The sequence below is a fragment of the Ipomoea nil genome, unplaced genomic scaffold, assembly GCF_001879475.1.
Source record: "Ipomoea nil cultivar Tokyo-kokei standard unplaced genomic scaffold, Asagao_1.1 scaffold2036, whole genome shotgun sequence".
Classification (NCBI taxonomy): domain Eukaryota; kingdom Viridiplantae; phylum Streptophyta; class Magnoliopsida; order Solanales; family Convolvulaceae; genus Ipomoea; species Ipomoea nil.
The window spans coordinates 3,213,906-3,219,759 of record NW_017618464.1 but is presented as its reverse complement, the minus strand read 5'-3'; positions in this window follow the sequence as shown (position 1 = coordinate 3,219,759).

Genomic DNA, 5,854 nt, shown 5'->3' with positions numbered 1-5,854 from the left:
GTCTTTAATCACCATCAATTGTACGTGAATTTTTTCCGAGTCACCCATCCTGATGGCCTGAAGGTTTTAACTCTACACGATGATGGACAAAATTCTGTTACTACTATCAATGTCATCGACAAAGAGATTTTCAATAATGTGTAATTCAAGCCAGTGATATTATAAGGAAATAATAATTTACATCAATCTATATCTATACTATAATTATGGTGTAATTTTATAAGGAAATAATAATTTATTAATTACTATTTACACCACTCTATATCTATACTATTAATAAAAGTAAAATCTTCCATAAATACTGTTTAATAATTGACAAATTCTATTAGGCAATAAAAATTACTATTATAAAATCTTTTGTACTATGGACACATATTTTTAATTATTTCGGTTTAATAATATTATATCTTATTTATAAAAATTCAAAGTAATACTTTTAGTACTATTGAATATTGATTGACTAAAAATTATCTTAATTATTATTAAGGCAATTAATAGGTATTTAGCTCTAACAAGTCTTCAAATATATGAATTATACATAGTAGCATTGAATCAATTAGTAGGACAATTATATTAGGTAATCTAATTAATAATTTACTTTTTAAATTATATCTCATTTTCAATAATGAATATTTTCTTAAAGTATATACACATACTATGCTTATCAATATAGAATTAAATATGTGTGTGTGTGTGTGTGTGTGTGTGTGTGTGCTTGTGTGTATAAATAATGTATAATATGTATTCAAAATAATTTTAAAATATTATTTAACCCCTAAACATGAGAAAATTTTATATTTTTAAAAAAAGATACAATTTGATAAATATCATAAATTAATTATTGCAATATCATTTATGTTTACAATGAGAATAATTAAAGAAAAAATAAATAATTCAAATATGTGAACCAATGATTTCAAAATGAAATTAATCTATCTATACTATTAATAAAAGTAAAATCCTCCTTTTCAACATTCTCGCCAAAATTAATATGAATATTAATTAAATAGTAAAAAATTAATAAAGCTTAATTGGAAACAATAATATTTATAATTAAGTAATTGACTAATTGACTAGAATGAAAAAAGAAATTGTCAAGATCATTGCATTTTAATTAAAAAAAAAAAAGGAACAAAAATTAAAAATTAGACGGAAATATTTCAATAATATTCTACATCATCAATAGGAAATGCATATTTTAAAGTTTAAAAAATATAAAGGTAAATTAAAAATATAACAGAAATATTTCAATAAAAATATTATACATCATCCATTAAAAATGGAACGGAAATTAGATAAAAATATCACTACATCTAATAGTCTAATTGACTGAAAATAAAAAAGAATAATTGGCTGAAAATGAATCTGATATTACTAATTGACTGAAAATATAAAAGGATCACTAATTGACTGATATTCTACCATTATATATTTTCATCCGAGTCACCCATCCTGATGGATTGAAGGTGTTAGCTCTAGACGAAGAAGGACAAGATTGTGTTGCTATTACCAATGTTGTCTATAAAGATGGTTCAATAATGTGTAAATACAATCGGTGATATTATGTTTTTTTTAATGACAAAATTGCTATATATCTATACAAAAAATATATTTTTCATACAAATGGATTAGGATATCAATTCATTATTATAACTGAGTTGCTAAAGAATGAGCACATTTGCCTAATTTATAAAAATACTGAACAATGATAAATAAAATCTCCAAAGCTACAACAGCGCATGCGTACATCTACACATTAGCTATTAATTTGAGTAATTATTTGCTCAAATTCAAGCAATGATAACATAAAAACACAAATGATCCAAGCCATATCTTCAATTGCACTATATAATATTTGATGTTCTAATTTAAATAATTATATATCGATCCAAATATTCTTAATATATTACAACAAATTCATTTCGTGCATCGCACGGGTGAAAATTCTAATAATAATAATAATCCAAACAAAATTATATACAAAATAAAATTAAAATTAACAAAAAAAAAAAAAAAAAAAAAAAAAAAAAAGACAAAGGGGAGCCACGGGTTCCCTTTGTAAATGATGTGGGATCATTTTGATCCCACATTGAAAATGTTTGAAAAGATGAGCTCTTGAGCTCTTCTATATAAGAGGTACAAACATAATTGTTTGTCCATCAATGTAGCATGTATTGAGAAGTCAAAAATGTTCTTATTTAAGAAACATTAGCTTTGTCTTCTTTTTTTAGTTTTTTATTATTTATTGATTTATTGATTTATATTATTAGTGGGGTTTGGGAAAGATTAACTCAAAATGTATGTGTTGTTTTAGTTTTTAGCAGTTTTGAAAAATTGTTAAAATTTTGACAAAATTGTCAATAATAATAATAATAATAATAATAATAATAATAATAATAATAATAATAATAATAATAATAATAATAATAATAATAATAATAACAATAATAATCCAAACAAAATGATATACAAAATAAAATTTAAAAAAAAAAAAAAAAAAAAAAAAAAAAAAAAAAAAAAGAAGACAAAAGGGAGCCCGTGGCTCCCTTTGTAAATGATATGCGATCATTTTGATCTCCAGCTCCTCTTACAAACATAATTGCTTGTCCATAATGTGGACAAGTATTGAGAAGTCCAAAGTCTTTTTTTTTTTTTGTTGAGAAGTAAAGGAAAATTAAAAATGGAAAGGAAATATTTCAATAATAATATTTTTACATCATCAAATAGTAAAGGCATAGTTTAAAAAATAGTAAAGGTAAATTAAAAATAGAACGAAAATATTTCATTAATAATATTCTACATCATCAAATTAAAATGAAACGGAAATTAGGTAAAAACATCATTGCATCTATATTATAATTGACTAATTGATTGAAAATAAAAAAGAATAATTGAATGAAAATGAATCTAATATTACTAATTGACTAAAAATATAAAAGGACATTAATATTAATAATTGATTGCAAATAAAAAATGATCCATAATTGACTAAAAAAAAAAAAATTTGTCTGATCATTGCATTTTAATTAAAAATGAAAGGAAAATATTTCAATAATAATATTCTACGTTATCAATAGTAAATGCATATTTTAAACAATAGTAAAGGTAAATTAAAAATGAAATAGAAATATTTAAATAATAATATCTACATCATTAAATAAAAATAGAATGAAAATTAGGTAAAAATATCACTGCATTTGATATTCTAATTGACTAATTGACTGAAAATATATAAAAAAATAATAATTGGCTAAGAATGAATCTGATATTACTAATTAACTGAAAATATAAAACGATAACTAATTAAGTGATATTCTACAATTATATATTTTCACCCAAGTAACCCGTCTTGATGGATTGAAAGTGTTAGCTCTAGACGAAGATGAACAAGATTGTGTTACCACTACCAATGTCGTCTACAAAGAGATTTCAATAATGTGTAAATATAATCGATGATATTAAATTTTTTTTTAAATGAAAAAATTGCTATATATCTGGACAAAAAAAATATATCTTCCATACAAGTGATAAGGATAGCAATTTATTTCTATAACTGAGTTGTTAGAGAACGAGCACATTTGCCTAATTTATGAAAATACTAAACAATGATAAATAAAATCTTCAAAGTTTTAGCACCGCATGCGTACATCTAAATATAGCTATTAATTTGAGCAATTATTTGCACAAATTCAAGCAATGATAACATCAAAATATATAAACGATCCAAATCATTTTTTTTATGTATCCAAATCATATCTTTAATTATACTATATAATATTTGATGTTCTAATTTAAATAATTATATATTGATTCATATATTATTAATATATTACAATAAATTCATTCCGTGCATCGCACGGGTACAAATACTAGTGTTTATTAAAACTAAATCACTCATTAAGTTCTCTATATTAGGACTCTATGTATCTGAGTCTGTTTAGAACTTCTTATCTTTGTCACACTGTGACTCTCGACTTCTTATCCTTATCACACTGTGACTCTCTATTGTATATATTCACATCATCTGATCTCATTGTAATTAAGTTCAGAAAATACAATACAATCAGTTCTTATCTGGTATCAGTTAGCTAGAGTTTTTGTCTCTGCAAAATAAAAATAAAAAACAAACCTTGGTCAATGTTGTTCGTCGATCGTCTTAGAGGTGTGAGGTAGTGTTGTTTGTCGTGAAGTAGTACCGCCGTGGGGCATTGGAGTCAGAGTCTCGAGCAGCTATGTAACACCCCGAAATTTTGGAACTTTTTAAAGCTTATATAATAAAGGTGAAATCTCATTAAATCCCAAATCAACATAAGAGTGTGGAGTGCTATGTCACATCTGAGCTGGAAAACTCAGATGCACAGGCTAAACTAACTAAACAACCTCAAAGCAATGTTAATACATAATCATGGCACGCAGGCCGAAAGGGAAACTAACTAATCTACGCTCCGGATCTCTAGCGCGCTCCGGTGTCTACTCATTTGTGCCTGAAAGCCAAATACATCTGTTCAGCGAATGATGCTGGTAACCCACTCCAACGCGTTGAAATACAATATATATATATATATATATATATATATATACACGAAAACCATTTTGAAGTAGGAAGAGATATACTTAGGGGACTCTGGCTTTAAAACCAGGGATAGACTCGGCAAATAGGGATAAGCACATTCAATCATGATAAACAGTTATACAGAGACAACAGCATAAAGAACATGTATCTAAGGTCACAGTTTACTTTCCACATCATCATTCAATCATCATTCAAATCACACAAGCACACCTTAGTGGCGCCACGGGACCAATCTCATGCCCCGAACATGAGGGTTAGTGCGTATAGCACTAACATGGTCCCGCAGCACCCTACCTCATACCGCAGCATGAAGGGGTTGATCGCAACTAACCGTACAGACCGCCGAAAGTTCGACGACGGATCACAACCCTACACACCGCTGACGCGCTCAGTCGATGGACTACGATCCTCTTTTGGGGACTACGACCCTACACACCGTTAACGAGCACAGTCGGTGGATCGTAGCAGATCAAGCCCTACACACCGTTGAGGGACTCAGTCGGTGGGCAAAGATCCTCGGAGACTACCACCCTACACACCGCTGGTCATTCACTCGGTGGATCGTAGCCGACCATAGCCCTATACACCGCCTGATCACTCATTCGGTGGGCTATGGTCTTCCTCAGGCTGGTGGCCCTACACACCGCTGGCGCGTCCAGTCGGTGGACCATCCGCACACGAGGCCCATGGACTGTAGCCCAAGAAGTGAATCACTAACCGCAACCAGGGAAATGAACCGCAGCTCATGTAAAACGTTTGATCACAACCAAACAGTGGAACGCAGCCCTATATAATATTTATATACCTGACCGATCGCAACCGGCCTGGTTAACAGTTGGTATGGTTCTCAACCCATCCAACTGCCCGTATAGCCAATTGGATCGCAACCAAATTGGGGAATCATGCATCACATAACACATCGTAGCACATTGGGAAGGGGGAGGTGTATAAATAAACTTACGTGTGATCATTCACATACTAAGAGTAGTCCTAAGGGGTTCATGCATTCTTCTCCTAGGCCAACGGGTTACCGATTCACTAGCAAGCAATTCCTAAGACTTTTTTATCCTACGAATGACACCCGAAACATCAAACTAGACTCAAGCACGACAAACGGGGTCCGTTGGGACACCACGGGGAATGGGGAACATCAAACGGGGAAGCCGAGGACCCGGGGTGGGTAACGGACCAGCGGGTAGCCGGTGGGTGGGGGTCACCCGCCGGCGATGATCTTCCGGGCAGCGGGTGGCCGGCGGTCAGGCGTCTGCCCGCCGGCTGGCG